This window comes from Ambystoma mexicanum, chromosome 1q, assembly GCF_040938575.1.
Source record: "Ambystoma mexicanum isolate Mex_15411 chromosome 1q, UKY_AmexF1_1, whole genome shotgun sequence".
Lineage (NCBI taxonomy): Eukaryota > Metazoa > Chordata > Amphibia > Caudata > Ambystomatidae > Ambystoma > Ambystoma mexicanum.
The window spans coordinates 1,048,373,569-1,048,391,390 of NC_090922.1; positions in this window are offsets into that span (position 1 = coordinate 1,048,373,569).

Genomic DNA, 17,822 nt, shown 5'->3' on the forward strand with positions numbered 1-17,822 from the left:
TACACTTGACTCATTATGGTAACATCTGGATTTGTGTGGCAGCATCTCAAATGTGAGGGCTGTATCTGGGGATATGTAGCAACACGTTTGTTTATACCTAGTCGTGTTTATATATTTATATTTATATTTAAATATATGCATGGAAGAGCAATGTCCTTTAATCACAAAAGAACTAACAATAGATAAGATATCAGATTTGACGGGAAGCAGTGGGCTTCCCACAATGGAGTGAGCTTGAGTGACATTCTGACCAGATTGTGAAGGGAAGTTAATGGAACAGTCACCTGGGAAAATACATGGGTGGACCTACATAGATTAAGGACAATCAACACTAGACATTTGTAATTAGTTAACTAATCTTTTATAACGCGCTTATAACCAGAGACCAGTCTCTAAGTGCCGCACCGGGATTCAAATTTGTGTTGCTGAGTTGCTCTGACTTGTCTTGCAAAGACAAACATGTTGCCCCTGAGCCATCGTCCTGTCCCAAGTGTAGGTAGGCTGTACGGCCAGCTATGTTAGGGATGTGATGAAGTGCTAGTTTAGAGGCACAGAATGTGAAGGACCGAGGCAGGTCAGAGGTGAGGGAAACATGTTAGCTTGAAGGCAGATGAGACATAGGTTAAGAGGCTAACTCGAAAGGGGCAAGAAGAGAGAAAGTGCATAGGTGAGAGAAAGCACAGGGAGTGTGAGGTTGCACAAGGTAGTCGGAGAGGCAGAGCAGAAATTACATGAAGGCTTGCAGAGGTGGATAGAGGAGGAGAGATATGGTTGTGCCTTACCGTGGCTAGATTTCTGAACCAGGGGAAGACATTTAAATCGGGCCCTGTTTTTCAATGTCATCCATTCAGCCTGGTGACAGTAAGAGGAAGTAGGTGGGAAGTGAGGGTGTTCAAAGAGAGTTCTGGTTGAGAAGTTAATGGTCTTGTCGAGGGGACCAACAGCGTAGTTGGGGAGACCAAAGAGAATGCTGACACAGAAGTCCAGATTAGAGGATGCTTGGCGGTGTTGAAAGGAAGGTGGTTCATGATTTACCTAATATTTAGGAAGTTGAGGCGACCCACCATTGCAGTTTTCGAGATGAAAGTAGAGACCGTGTGAAAAGGGTCATAGATGTTGCTGAGGTTTCTAGCTGAAGAGGAGTAGAGGAGAGAGCCAGGTTCAAACTGGATATTCAGGGGAAGAGATGAGAGAGAGTATTTGCCAGGGAAGAAGACAGTTGGAAATGTTGTTAGCGAGACAATAGGAGAGTTCAGGAAAAGAGAAGACGAGAAGATGGTTTGCGTATTATCCGTGAAGAGTTGGTACGAGACCCCAAAGCTGGAGATAAGCGCCCCAAGATCAGAGGTGTAGAGTGTAAAGAAGAAAGGGCCAAATAGAGAGCCTTGTAGAACACCAACAGTTAGAGGAGTGAGTTGAGAAGTACTGTTGTTCCAGGAGACAGAGAACTGGTGAGGAGATAGGAAGAATTCAATCCAAGCAAGGGCTTCATCACCAATCTCAAGAAGAGAGAGTTTTAAGGATATCAGAGTGCTCAACAGTGTCAACGGCAGTGGGCAGGTTAGGAGAATTGGGATAGAGGATAGGTTGGAGTGCTAACCAAAGGCAAAGAAGTTGGAGATATTAATGTGAGCAGTTTCCTTTTATTGACAGGAGCAGAAACCTGCAAGTAGGGGGTTTCAAATGTTGTGGAGGTTTGAGAAATGTGTATGATGGTTGTAGACAACACTTTTGAGTACTTTCGAGCAGTGTGGAAGGAGAGACAAAGGGCTACCATTATCTGGTAGGTTTAGGTCAAGCCCTTGCTTTTTTTGAAGAGGAATGACTGTGGCCACTTTGAAAATAGAGGGAAAGCAAGCAGAGTTGAAGGACAGGTTCAGTGAGGTAAGAGGCCACTAAAGGAGCAATAGGCTTGACTAGCTAAGGAGCAAGAAGGTCTAATGGGGCACAATAGGGGTTAGCCATCATCAGTAGATATAGGATGTCTTCAATATTATTGTCACTAAAGTGAGGGTTAGAGGCAGAGTGTGATGGTATAGTAGGCAGATTGTAGAATGCAGGAAGAGGGAGTGTGACGAAGGTCAGGAGAGAGTCGCTAACATGGAGATTTTTGCAATGAAGTATTAAGCTAGGTTCTTAGTCATGAGAATGGAGTGGACAGTCATAGGTTTATGAGGAGTAAGAGGAGTAAGGGGTGTGTTAAGGGTGCCCTGTAGCCAATGAGGATGATTGGATTAAGAGTTGATGAGAAAAAAGGATTTGAATCATCACTGTCCCAATTACCTCTTGGGTTATTAGGAATCCATGATACACTTTTTTATGTATCAATACATTCTTAGTTTAATTAAAAAAGTTTGTTAAAGCATTATAATTCTCTCTTTTTTTAATGAATCCTTGGTCCTTAAGTAAAGTCAAATGATTTACCAAACATATTGTTTTATAATATCATTAATCCTTGGTCCTTTAGTGAATAATTAATCACAACAGATCTGTATGTTGCATAAGGAATTCTTGATCTGGTATTTTATTTCATTTATTTTCATATGTGCTTATCCAGAACGTTGTCCTCTTTGGCTCCTAGGTCTTTAAACATAACTCTATCCTCATCCACTTTAATTCATACTTCGATCAGAACGCTATCCTCGACACGTGTTTCACCACAACTAAATGGCTCATCAGGAGGATTGTTTTCTACAATGGAAGAGCAAATTTCATGATGTTAATTTATTAATCTATGTGTTCCTTAGGGATGCAAATTACTACAAAAATGGTTGTATTTGTACATTTCAAAAAAAACATGATGGAAGACCAACCAAAACTTTTGGCAAAAGTACCACAGACAAAACTCTGATGAGTTCGCAAGAGAGATCATCGCCAATGTCATCAGAAGAATAATGAAGTAGTGAAAAAGAAAGCAGTGACACAGATCATGTAAGAATAGTTACAGTTGAGTCAAGCAAGACATCTGAAGAACACCAAGAAATAGAATGCCCTTTTTTTTATGAGAATTAAGAAGGTACCTCAAAAGCATTAGAGTAGGACTTACTCAGAAGGGCAACACCGATTTGAACTACAGAAGTTCAAATGTTCGAAATACATCGATTTCACAAAAAGGCTCAATCGAGGGCAAAAAGGAGGACAAAAGAAATAAAGAAAAAGACATGGGAGTGGTCACAAAATCCAAAGTATACACGAATCAGTACAACAGGAAGATGTGATTCTCAATTTATCAGCCATAAATCCATCTAGAGAACATGTATCAGCATTGAGCAAAAGTTTAAACTTTAGTCCTAGCAACAATTATGATAATTTTCAACTCAGCATAAACCTTTACACATTTCGTAGGAATTTGAAATTGAAAAGCTTCTTTAAAATCAGGACAGACAATTATGACAAAGAAACATCTCATGATGTGATTTCCACAATGTCCATGAATTTAGTGGAAAGTACAGTTAGTCTTCTCAACCTAACTGAAGAAGAGGAGGGGTATACTTTAAAAAGGTTTACAGAAGAACAGAATATACATACAGATGAAACGGAAGAAAGTAATAAGTAATAAAACATATAAATGTGCCCCCAATTTTCCATCAGATAACGTCATTGATATTTTGAACAAATTGATAATGGATGACATGAGAAAATTGTATTTACAAAGTAAGAAACCAATAATGCAGCAACATTTAAAATGGAAAGCAAGACCAGCACTTTTACAGTTACAACAGGACTCGAACATCCTCACCAAAACAGCAGACAAAGGTGGAAAAATAGTATTAACAAATAGACAAGATTATATAGATGAAGCTGCTAAACAATTCTCAGACTGTCACTGCTACAGGAAACTAGATGGTAATCCCTTAAAAGAGTTAACAAAATTTGGGGAAGACAATTAACAACATGGTGTGATCATGGAAATTTGAATGAGGATAAATACAGTTACTTGTATGTACCACATCCCATAATTACTGAGGTTAGTTAGAATCTCATTGTTATATAGTGGTATTTTGTAGGCCTCTGGTTATATATAGGTGTAGGTTATTGCCGCTGAAGATGTTCCGACATTAGGCACAGATAGAACAAAACATGTTGGGGGAAGTGGTTCTTTGCTGTTAATCTGTGAAATGCACAGGCAATTTTTATGACTTTCAGGTTTGAGTATCTCTGTAGGTGAACGTATCCAATTAGTGGGTGTATTGGCATTTTGACCTTTATTTGAGAGGTGTTGTTCAATTTGTGAGTTTTGTATATTGAATATTTTGATTTGTATGTCAGTTTTTAACCATTATTTTTATTCAATTCGATGTATTTATAAAATTGTAATGACAAGAGTATTTGTTTAGGAAATGTACTGTATACTGCAATTTAACATAATGTGAATACGTATTGTAGTGTGATCTTTTCAATAATTATTTTTTCATAAAATATATTGAATTCGAATAAGAATGCATATACATCCCTGTAAATTATGTCGCACTGGGTTTATGTTGTTTGTAGAAATGGTTCAGAGGCAGGGGTGAATCCAGTGTGAAAGTTGCCCTGCAGTCTCCATTAAAGTCTTGTGGCCACATCCCATAATGGCAACCATCTATTTGTTACCGAAAATACTTAAGCATTTTTCCAATTTTCCACCATGTAGACCATTCATAAATGGTATTGGATCTATTACGAAAAGAGTATCAGAATGTATTGACGCATATTTAAATCCATTGGCACAGGCGCAAGCATAGTATATTAATACACCAAGGATGGCATCCAGCAATTCAATCAGATTATTTTGCAAGATTTCAGATTTGTTACGACGGACGTCATATTATTAGATACCAGCATTCAACATAAACACGGCATAGCCATAGTGGGACATTTCTTAAAATCACGTTCCATTTCCATTCCAAACCACAATGAAATGCTTCTTAAAACTGTGGTTCACACGTAATAACCCCACCCACCTGCTGCCTTCCTGGTTGCTGCTCTTTTCCCTACTTAAGGAGCGCTTTAGCCTCTTTTCCTTTGCAGATGGGAGCAGGTGCAAGTGGATCTCGGTCACTTGGCCTAAGCCCTGCCCACCTGGTGCCTTCCTGGTTGCTGCTCTTTTTCCCCACTTAGCAAGCCTCGCCCACCTGGTGCCTTCCTGGTTGCCGATCTTTTTCCCTACTAAGGAGCCCTCCAGCCTCTTCTCCTTTGAAGATGGGGAGCAGGTGCAAGTGGAGCTAGGTCACCCGGCCTAAGCACCACCCACCTTCTTAGCCCTGTCTCTTCCTTCCTGCTCTTAACTCTTAGATCAAAGGCGTCTCTCGCCTGGGCATCCGAAGCGAAATGGCAGTCAAAGAAAAGGTCAATTTCTGTTTGTACCTGTTCGGACCAGGAGGATCCAGGGCCCGGACCCCTTCTCAGACAGCAGGTAAGTATGCACCAACATGTGTTTACTCCCACTGTCCCCACAGGCCATCCCCACCACTCTTATGCTCTCATGATGTTCCCTTGTGCCCCCTCCCTCTCGCACACAGGTGTTGCCTGTTTTGCTTGATTCTTCTACCCTGCTCCCCCTGCCTCCCTCCAGCCTACTTCTGCAGGAGTCTGTCCTGATACATTCTGGTTTCACCATCACCGTCTTGTGGCCAATGTTGGATTTGACTTTTTTATGGACTTCAGTGATTCATGGTGCATCACCCATTCTCATGGTGGCCCAGAATCATGCTGTTCCCATCTTCATCTTGCATCCAGGCTTGCAACATTATGTGTTACTACTGACTTCTGCAATTGTATTCACTCTCCCCTCTTGCTTCCCCACTCTTTTTGACTGCTTACTCTCTGTTCTCTCCTCTTCTCCCTTTCTCCGTTTTCCTATCTCCTCCCCTCCTTCCCTTCCTTTCTTCTATGCACTTACTCTATTAGAATTGTCCCTGGACCTAGTATGATAGCAACCTCATCAGTCTCCTCCCCCCTCCCCTTGTTTACCGTCCCCGACACTATCTGAAATGTTGTTAGGCCTAGTACAATAGTCACTTGTTTTGTTCCTCCCCTCCCTTTCTGCACCCTTCTCCCTCACCTCTTGTTTTCTCCGGCTCTACCAGAAATGTTGTCAGGCCTAGTACGGTAGTTGCTTGTCTGTTTCCATTTCCGTCCCACTCTCCCCCTCCCTTCCTTATCTATGTCTTAGCTCTTGCACTATTTGAAAGGTCGCCAGGCCGAGTGCGATAGTTAATTTCATATCCTTACTGTTCATGGCCTGTAAGAATGTCATTGTATTTTCCCTTGTTCCCTCCCTTGCCTTGAAGCGCTTTGAAACACATTGTGTATAGGCGTTATATAAATAAACTATCATATCATATCAATAGCAATATATTTTTTTAAATAAACAATCTATCAGCAAATCCAGGTCACTGCCAAGGGAGCTAAGTAGGCCGCATTGTGTGCAAATGTGTTCATGGGTCATTTCGATCTAGAATACGGTTGGACTCATTCATCTTTCTCTACCAACAATAATATCATATATTGAGGAAGATTTATAGATGATATCATACTGATATGGAAAGGAGACACATCTTCAGTAATTAATTACACTGAATTCCTAAATGCCAACCCATGCAAATGGGTTAAATTAAATTAACTATGAATAAACACAATGAGAAAATTGCATTTTTAGATTTTGTATTATATCTAGAGAACTAAACAATTCAGACCACACTCTTTAAGAAAATAATTGCAGGCAACACAATACTTCATGCCAACAATCATTTATTTGTTTTATTTATTTGCATTTATAAAGCGCGCACACAGCCCGGGGGCATTGAGACGCTGTTACAAGAAGATGGCGTAGTTACAAAACAAAGGTAGGCAGCTAGGTTACATTAGCCCACATGATAACATGGCTTAGTTACATTACTTAGATAAGTGGCTAGGTTACATTAGCCCTTGCCTAAGTGTAGATATGCAGGATTGGTTACAAGTGTATTTATGGATCTGCACCCAGCTATCTCATAGAAAAGGTCTCTACATACAAGCCTAAGAGAAACCTTAGATCCACCACCGCACACCTTCTGAAAGTGGATCGGGTCAAGAAAGTGCATGGAAATGGATGTTCGTTTCCAGTTTTGGTGGCATGTGCATGGAACGAACTCCCACAAAAACGTAAAGAGGAAATGAATCACCTGGCTTTCAGAAAGTCCTTAAAAACGATTTTGTTTATGTGAAGCATCTGCCTACCAGTCTGTTATTCTCCTGTCTGTAAGTGAGCGCCTAGATGCCTTAGGGCCTTGGAGCTATGTAAGTGTTATAACATAACATAACAAGTTTTGGTTACAAGTGTGATAGTGCAGCAGGATTACATGTTGAGCTGCATATAATATATATATAGTTCAAAGTCAATAGGATACATAGTTCAAAGTCAATAGGATACAGTTGTTAGACATAAGACACATAGCAGTGGCTGGGTAAGGGCCTTAGAGGCGGTGTGTGTGAAGATGTAGGCAAACAGTCTGTTTTTTATTGCTTTGCGGAAGGCGAGATGAGAAGGCTCAGCTCTGAGGGAACGAGGCAGGGAGTTCCAATGCCTGTAGCAATGAAGGGGAAGCTTGCACCCCTCACCTCTGTCACGTTTAATTCTGGGAACAGGCAGTAGATTGGTGTATCGTGTTCATGTGGGTCTGGAGGTGTGAGGCATGATGACTCTGTGAGAGAGGTAGGGAGGTGTGGTGTGATGGATACATTTGTGCGAAAGGGCAAGTGTTTTGAAAAGGATGCGCTGGCGGACAGGCAGCCAGTGTGCTTTCTGTCTGGCTGCTGTGATGTGTTCTCTTTTGGGGATGCCCAAAGCAGCACAAAGGGTGTTATTTTGAATAGTTTGGAGTTTGTCAAGATTTTTATCTGAGGTTCCCGAGAAAAGGACATTACAAATGTCCAGCCTGGAGCCTATTAAGGCTCTCGCAATTGTCAGGCAGTTTGTGGTGGAGAGGTAACGGTCTGGTGGCGTTGAGGAGTTTGGAGTAATAGGCTGCAGAGGCAGCGATTACGCTAACTTGTCTAGACATAGTTAGGTAGGCATCTATGTAGACTCTCACTGTTTTGACTGATTGGGAGACAGGGATGGTTGTGTTGTCGATGGTGAAGGATAGGTACTGGTCATCAAGTTTGATGCGTGAGTCAGTGGGGGCTAACAGTAATAGTTCAGTCTTATCCCAAGTCAGGCAAAGCCAGTTTTCAGCCATCCATGTGTGGATGGTGGTGTAGATGGAGTTAAGGGTTTTGGAGTCAGCCTCGTAATTACCGGACAAAGGAATGAGGACTTGAGTATTGTCGGCATAGTTGGTGTACATGATGCCGAGCAAGTCAAGTATATTGAATCGGGAAATGGTAAAACTGTTATATAGCATGGGGGACAGGCAGGAGCACTGTCGGATTCCAAATAGGATGGCATCTGGAGTTGCGGCTGCTTGGTCTGAGAAGACACCATTGCTCTTCCTTGAAGGAAGGAGGCGATCCAGGTGATTGCATTAGGTGAGAAGACGGCTGAAGCTGCCGAGAGGTCTAGGAGTAGGAGAAGGGAAGGTTTGCCTATTTCTCTGATATCGTCAATTTAGTTTTTAAGGTCCAGTAGGGCGTCTCGGTTCCGTGACCAGGACAGAATCTGGTTTGTCCGACGCCTAAGATATTGTTCAACCCTACTTTCAGGTATGCTGCCTTGTCCAGAATGTTAAGTAGGAAGTTATAGTGGTAGGAAGTAGGTGGTTATAGGCCTGTAGTTATTGGGATTGGATGGGTCAAGTGAAGGCTCTTTTAGAAGGGGCAAACCCATGCTTCTTTAAGGCTGGGAGGAACTGATCCTGATGCAAAGGAGACGTTGATGAATGCCGTGATGACGGGTATGAGCAGGTCTGCACACTCCTTGATAAGGGAGGCAGGGCAGTTATCACCTTTGCACATGAAGGATATAATGTTCTTCATAATCGCGGCAACTTCAGACTTATTGACATCTCTGAATGAGAAGAGTGTTGTGTTGGAAGCCTGCTGTTTGGGTGTAGGTGACTGGGCAGTATTATAGGGGTGTGGATGGAGTTCATTAGCTCAGATTTTGTTCTGAAGGGTGTCAAGCTTGTGAAGCATGGCTGGTTGGATGTCAGCGCAGCAGGCTTAATTTTTTTGGATGATTTGGGGGGGCAGGACTTTCTAGCTCCTTGAAGATGGTAAATATTTCCTTACAGTTGGATTTGGCATTGGCGATTCTTGCATTGAATGAGTTGGCCTTGGCGAGGATGATTGATTTTTCTGTATTCATTGGACAGTTTGTTAAATTCGACTTTGTCTGAGGCAAATTGCTTGGTTTGCCACTTCGATAGGGCTGCAGGCTATTTAGCACGCAGGGCCGAGAGTTCTGGAGTGAACCATGTGTTGGTGTGTTTGGTGTGTTTGGCTTTGCGGACAGTTAGGGGAGCAATGGCATCAATTGCTCCAGAGAGAATGGTATTGAGGAGAGGGCATGAGCATTAGGGACTTTGGAGAAATGGACCGATAGAGCTGGGACACTGAGGTAAGGGGCTAACCTTTCTTTAGTGAGGAGGCATGCACTTCTAGTGGAGGAAGAGGGGAGAGGCATTGTGATTGGTTTTTGGAGCTTCAGTGGGGAGACGGTGAAGAGGATGAGGTGGTAGTCCGTCCATGGGGGGGAGAGTTGGCTGTGACAACCGGTGGGTATTTGTGTTGGGCTATCCAGTCGATGGTGTGGCCTTTGCTATGGGTTGGATTAGATATGGCGTGTGAGAAACCTAGTGTTACCAGCACCTTGGCTAGGGCTTTAGCTGGGGCATCATTAGAATCATGTAGCCCTAGGTTACAATTGCCTGCTAGAATGACCCTGGAGGAGGTTTGGAGGTTGTCTGATAGGAGGTGTGTGATGGTGGAGGGGGCCATTAATGAGGGCACAATTAAGGGAGGGAAGATATGGAGAAAGAGGTGAGGGGTTGGTGTGGGTAACGGTATTGACTGGACTGAAGCACAATTGCAAAATATTGGGCATAGTAGGTGACGTGATGTTATTCGTGTCTGTGGCAATAGCATTGGGTGAGGACATAGCAGAGGCAATGTGCGGCAATGAGGCTGGAAGCAATGAAGCATTAACAATAGCATCAGTGCAGTGGGTGAGGAACAATGCATGCTTGGTGGTTGTTGGGTTGAGAGAGGCATCACATAGTACATTGTAAAGGCGTTCAGCCAGTGTTCCAGAAGCAGCATGACTGGAGGTCATGGTGGTGGGGCAATATTGGCTTGTGGTATGCATTTCCTGCATGTGGGTAATGGGTATAGTGGGCTTCTTCGGGGTTGGATGATCAGGATGGGTGAGCAGTCTGGGGACCTGTGGCCTGAGCAGGCCCTGGGCAGTCCGTTTGGGTGTGTGAAGGACCACAGCCTTGTAGTCCATAGCTTTGGAACATATCCTGTGGTTACTGCAGGAAGTGCTCAGAGGTCATGTGATGTAGGGAGGTGCGAGGGTACATGCTCAGAGGTGCACATTGCAGTGAGAACGGGGGGCACTGTGTGCAGGCAGCTTTAATGATGGTAGTGTAATGTTTAGGGGGGGTAGCCTATACTGATGTCCTGCCACCGGAGGATAGTGAGTCTGGCTGGGCTATGTTCTCTAAATGATGTCAGGAAAGCTAGGCAGTATGCTGGTCACCATGGGTTAGATGGATAGTACCCTAGGTTCTGTGTAACAGGGGAATGTAGCCTAGACAGGAGTGGCAAAGACAGGTAGGTTTAGTACAGAAGTTCAATACTCATGGAGAATGCACAACAGTAAAAACAGGGAGAGATACTGGCTGGCAGGGGCACACATTTGGTGTTCACACGATCAAGTAGCTAGAGGTGGAGATGTAATTTTTCAACATTACAACAGTGGGATGCCTGAGCAAGAAAGATAACAACGTATAATAGATAGCGGAAAACAAAAGAAAACAACTTGACAATAGTAGGTGGCATGCACTGTGATTACAAGGCTGCAGCTAACTAAATATGGCTCATGTGGATAGATGGTGGCAGACCACAATCTGTGCAGTAAGGAGCCTGCGTTATGCACTGGGCATTATGGGCTGCTTATATGGTGGGCTAGGGAGCAGATTGGCAAGCTCGGACTCGGTTATGGTGTGCCTGCTCACTCACTCAATGCGAGATTGTGAGGCAAGGAGGGGTGGTGGCGGTATGCCCAGCAAGACACCAGGCAGCGGGGAGCAAAAGCAATGAGTTAGGATTATTGGATGTATCGGCGATAACAAAATGCAAATGGTTATGAGTTATGAGTTTGGGGTCATGCACGCATGACAGACATGTAGAATATATGTGCTATGGAGCGCATTTGCTTACTAGAAAGATAAAGAGGTAGTAGTTGACATTATTAATGTGAGTCACGTTGGGCAAGGACTATGGCTGTTGGCTGCTCCCGGCTCTGACAGGCATGGGACAGGGGCCCTGTGTGTGGGCCTTGGGTGGGGGTCCGACGTTCGCCTGCCGACTCCTAGAATCGTCAGCTTTGAGAGAAGGGCTGGTCAATCACAGCAGCAACGTGCTGCATGAAGGTAGCACTCCTCTGCTATCAGACACGGCTGCCATTTTGCAAGGTGTTTCCTTACGAACAAACAAAGGAACAGGGATCAGCTGCAGCAGTTTCTGTGAATTCCACTCATGCTGCCGTCGAGTCACGCAAATTCGATCTTTTGCTATTGTAATAGTGCAAGAGGGCTTACCTGCAGCTTCTGGTATTAGAGGAACAGTAGCTCCCGCCACATATACTGATGCGGCGGTCAGGGACCTGCTTCCTCACCCAGCTGGCTTGCTCTGGATAATAATCATTGCAAACAGATCATCAATACTTTTCCAAATGGAGAATTTTTAGATTAAGAGGAACTTTAGTGACAAATCAAAATATGAAAATCATGCTGAAGAAGCCATATCAAAATTCCAGGTGAGAGGATACAAAAATAGTATTATATGGAAAGTGAAATCAAGAGTTTAAAACATTTGCAGGATCTCGTTGTTAAAACCAAATGAAGGAAGATTTCAAAAGAATGACAACCACATCAGACTTACAGTAGTGACAATATTAAAGATACAATGGCCCTCATTAGGAGGTTGGAGGTAACCATGCCACTTTTAGCAGCATGGTTGCCTCCTTACCGCATACCGGGCCTGAGTTCCTCAAATGAAGACTTACCGGGCCATCCCAACCTTGGCGGACTCGGTATTTCCTCGTCCGAGGAACCCAGTCATCCCCATTCGAGCCCCCATAGGGCTCAATGGGAATGGGGATGGAGCTAACAACGGGCCCATTAATAATGGGCCGGTTGTTAGCTCCCTGGTCTCCTCGCGGGAGCCGGTATGAACGCCTTGTTTTACCAGGTGCCCATTGCGGGTCCCGCGAGGAGACCTCGTGATAGGGCGGAATGGGTTTTTTCCCGGCACCGGCACCATTACCGGTGCCGGTAAACCCATTCCGCCAACCTTGTAATGAGGTCCAATGTAATGTATTGTAATGTAACTGCATTTATAAAGTGAAAACTAAGGCCAAAAACATATAGGCACTAAGAAAACAGCGTGGGTGGCTAAAAACACTCCAAATAAACAGATTCAGCTGATACAGGATCTAGAAAAGGTACATCTTCAGGGCTTTCCGAAATAGTAGATGATCATCAATACTTTGCAGGCTATATGGATAGTACAACTAGAAACAACTTCTGAAAAGAAAGAGGACTGCACCACTGCTCTGAGGAGGGGGGTAACCTCCTCTGGCAGAGATTGAATTACCCATAAAGGGATAGGATCCAATGCGGAGGAGGATTTCAGTTTCTGAATTATTTCCATCAAAGGAATAATTTCTCAAACTGCTGATTACTCCTGTGGGTTGCCATCAGCCTCAGCAATCCCATTGACAGCAATAGAGTCCAGAATTAGTTGGATCTTTTCAGCAAAAAAGGAACTAATGCAATTACACCTTTCTTGTGATCATAAAGGATCAATAAAAGGGGTCAGAGATGAGAGTTCCTTTGCAACTTTTAAAAGTTATTTTGCTGAACATTATATGATCCGGTCTGCATAATAATGAGATGTATGTGTCGCTACAGAGGGCTACTTGAGATGCCCCCATCCATTTGGAGTGGGGGGGTTGAGGAACACCAGAAAACTTGTGAGAGGCCCCCCAATAGATGGGGCAGTAGGTTTTGGTCACCCTGGGGGCAGATTGGCACACTAATGTGCCCATCTGCCCCAAGGTAAGTGACAAAACAAAAAGATTAAATAAAAGATCAAGAAATACTTGTGCCTGTAGGGGGACTGGTGGGCCCCCTAAACCACCAGTAATGTATGTCATGAAAATGGGGGTGTCCCTCTCTCCCCAGCCAAAATGGAGAGGGGTATCTTATGCAGCCCTCCCTGGGGCAGATTTCTGCCACTATGTGACGCTATGGAGGGCTACTTCAGATGGCCCCTCATTCATTTGGGGTGGTGCTAGAGGGCCACCATAAAACTTGGGACAAGCCCCCCAATGGATGGGGCAGTATGTTTTGGGCACCCTGGGGGCAGACTGACACACTAATCTGCCCATCTGCCCCTAGGTAAGTGGCATAACACAAAATAAAGGATCAAGAAATACCTGTGGCTGTAGGGTGTGCTGGGGGCACCCTGAACCACCAGTCATGTATGTCATGAAAAGGGGGGTATCCCTCTCCCCCCAGCCTCAATGGAGGGGGGATCTCATGCAGCCCTCCCTGGGGGGCAGATTTCTGCCCTATGTGATGCTACAGAGGGCTACTTGAGATGCCCCCCATCCATTTTTGGTGGGGGGTTGAGGACCACCTGAAAACTTGGGACAAGGCCCTCAATGGAAGGAGCAGTAGGTTGTGGGCACCCGGGGGGAGGGCAGATTGGCACACTAATGTGCCCATCTGCCCCTAGGTAAGTTACAAAACAAAAAAAATAAAAGATCAAGAAATACCTGTGCCTGTAGAGGGGTCCTGGGGGGCACCCTAAACCACCAGTCATGTATGTCCTGAAAAGGGGGTGTCCCTTTCCCCCCCAGCCAAAATGGAGGGGGGTCTCATGCAGCCCTCCCTGGTGGAAGATGTCTGCCCCTGTGTGTCGCTAGAGAGGGCTACTTGAGATGCCCCCCATCCATTTGAGGGGTGGGGTTGAGGGCCACAAGAAAACCTTCGACAGGCCTCCCAATGGATGGGGCAGTAGGTTTTGGGCCCTCTGGGGGCAGAATGGCATACTAATGTGCCCATCTGCCCCTAGGTAAGTGGCAAAACAAAAAAATAAAAGATCGAGAAATACCTGTACCTATAGGGGGGCTGGGGATGTGCCCATCTGCCCCTAGTTAAGTGGCAAAACAAAAAAAATAAAAGATCAAGAAATACCTGTACCTATAGGGGGGCTGGGGATACCCTAAACCACCAGTCATTTATGTCATGAAAAGGGGGTGTCTCTCTCCCCCCCAGCCAAAATGGAGAGGGGATCTCATGCATCCCTCTCTGGGGGCAGATTTCTGCCCCTATGTGATACTATGGAGGGCTACTTGAGATGGCCCCCCATCCATTTGGGGTGGGTGGTAGAGGGCCACCAGAAAACTTGGGAAAGGCCCCCCGATGGATGGGGCAGTAGGTTTTGGGCACCCTGGGGGCAGATTGGCACATTAATGTGCCCATCTGCCCCTAGGTAAGCGAGAAAACAAAAAAATATAAGATCAAGAAATACCTGCGCCTGTAGGGGGAATGGGGGGCTCCCTAAACCACCAATCATGTATGTCCTGAAAAGGGGGTGTCCCTCTCTCACCAGGTAAAATGGATGGGGGATCTCATACAGCCCCCCTGGGGGCAGATTTCTGCCCCTAGGTGTCGCTAGGGAGGGCTACTTCAGATGCCCCCCCATCCTTTGGGGGTAGCGGTAGAGGGCCACCTGAAAACTTGGAGCAGGCCCTCCAATGGATGGGGCAGTAGGTTTTGGGCACCCTGGGGGCAGATTGGCACGCTAATGTGCCCATCTGCCACTAGGTAAGTGGCAAAACAAAATAATAAAAGATCAAGAAATACCGGTGCTGGGGGCACCCTAAACCACCAGTCATGTATGTCATGAAAAGGGGGGTGTCCCTCTCCCCCCATCCACAATGGAGGGGGATCTCATGCAGGCCTCCCAAGAGGCAGATTTCTGCCCCTATGTGGCCCCAGGGAGGGCTACATGAGATGCCCCCCCTACCATTTGGGGTGGGGGGAGAGGGCCAGTAGAAACATTGACACAGGGCCCCCAAAGCATGGGGCAGTGCGTTTTGCCCACCCTGGGTGCAGATAGGCACACTAATGTGCCCATCTGCCCCAATGGCAAAGGGGCAAAACAAAACAAAAAGAAGAAAACTGTTGTTTTTTCTGTTGGTGTTTTGAGGGATTGGGAGGCGCACTAGACACCAGGGATTATGATGAATGGAAGGGGGCTGACTGCTTTGCAAGGAAATCAAGTGCAGTGCTGGGTGTGGATCGCTGGATCTGCGCCTAGCAATGGCACAGCACATTGAAGTGATGCTTTTTTCCTGTGCACAGCGTTCGGGCAGGGGAAGTGAGCACCATAGTAAGTGGGCATTGGGCATTTTGAAGGAATGAATGTTGTGAGTACCCCCCGGTGCTCAGTAGCGGAAGTTGATGATGGGAGCATGGCAGTGTGGGTTGCTTTGTGCTGGCTGACACTGATAATATATGTTTTAATTTTCCGTTTACAGGTCTTGTACAGTTCAAGCTTCTCCTTTGTTATGTAAGTATGGAATTTGCGTTTTTTGAACATTGTATATTAGGCGGGGGCAAATTGGTAGTGGGGTGGGTGGGAACTGGGGCTAGAGTGTTGGTGGTGTGAGCGGGAGTGGGAGCTTGGGGGAGGTATTGTGGTGGCCTGGGACACACTTGCAGGGGCAGGCCACGAATTACCCACCAGACCAGCTGAACAGTGCTGTTCCCCTGGGAGGGCGGTTTGCCAATATGCCATCTGCACAATGTTTACTTACTGGTGGGGGTTTCCATACGCCCATTGGTCTTATTCCCATTTCCTAGCAGTGTGCAGTTCAACCTTCCCTGGTGGTAGATGGTTGGGATGTGCCATGTATCTGGTTGAAGGAATCCAAAGGTTTGCAGATTGTTTTGTTTCCTTTGCAGTTGTGGCTAATCGAAAGCTTTTGCTGACTTATATAAGTAGTACAAAATGTCCTTTTGTTAGTGTGCATTGTAATGTGGGGGTGGATGGTTACTGTGGTGGGAGGGACTGTGGCTGTAGTGTCAGTGGTATGGGTGGGATTCGGGTTGTGGGGAGGTCATGTGGGCAATGATGGGTGTGGCCTGAATAGAGGAAGCTGGCTGCTTTGTAGGAGAAAAAAAGAGTAAACATAAAGACAACTTTCTGTATGCAGATGGTTCTTTCTTTTGAGCATGCAATGCAAACTTGGTATGGAGCTCTTTCCTTTTATTGGAACAGTCACCATTTGTGTCGTCCAGATGCAGCAGTGGTCCCAGTGAGCGCCGCCAGGGGTCCCCATCCTTTCGCAGGGAGCAAAGCTGTAACGCAGGCCAGCTAGCGGGCCTGGACAGTCAGGGGGTGATGTTGCTGGTCTTGGGCACCCGTCTCCCATTGGGTATTTTGCCCCCAAGTTCAGCAGTGGTTGCAGGGAGCCCAGGCAGGGTCCCCATCCCTTCCTGGAGGGGAAAGCTGTAGTGCTGGTCAGCCAGAGGTCTAGGATGGTCGGGGTTGATGTGTGTGACATTGGGTGCCGCTCTGCCTTGTTGGCCGACTGCCCCCAAGTTCACCAGTGGTCCTGGAGCTTTGGCCAAAGCTCTCGCAATGAAACTATCCAGAATTGTATCTATTTGTGATGATTGGCGCCCCTTCTGTCAAGGTGCCTATGTTCAGAGAGCATACAATGCACACTTGCAGTGGAGTTCATTTCCTTTGGCAGAATAGTCACCCAGCCAAAGTATCATGGTGCAGTACATGCAAGTAACCTTACCACTGTGTAGTACATTTGGTGGACCACAGGAACAGAAACCTTCACTGATTACAATTGTGCCAGCACACCTGTGCCATTGGCACAAGGTGACATAGTGTGTCCTTCACATCTTTCCCAGAAAAGTATGTGCCAATTACGTATAGATCTACTGTTCACATGTGAAGTTCATGTGAGATTGGGGGAAGTGTGTGTCTGGGATTGTTGCAAGAGACATATGTTGAAGCAATTGTTGTGCTAATTGATAAACTGTATGTCTGGCCATATTCATGGGGGATTTTCATGTTTCCATTTCCTAGTGAGGATGAGGGTTGTGTGGATTATCGACCACTCTTTCATCCAAAGGGCTGCAGGACATTTGAGAGGGCCAACCACATCTGGATCTCAGAGGGATGCTCTCTCCGTCCACTGGTTTGGTGTCGGGGGAATGTGCCTTCAGCAGCTCAGAGGAGCCATCAGCGATGCGCAGGCAAAAGGAGATGTTCCCCCCCTGACCTTATAGTGGTGCACCTGGGAGGAAATGATTTGGCGTCTATGGGATGGAAAGGGGTACGGAGCTATTGATGGCAGAACTGGAATGGATATCACTGAGGTTTCCAAACATTGTGGTGGCCTAGTCCCAGATGATTCTCAGGAGGGATTGGAGAACTCCAGATAAGGATAGGGCCATCAACTCCTCAGTGAGGATACTGAATGGCAAGCTGGCAAGACTGACAAAGGGCAATGATAGAATTTGGACAATTCACCATGGCTTCATCAAAGGTGAACTGATGTTTCACCGAGAGAGGGTGCACCTTTCAAAAAGAGGCATGGA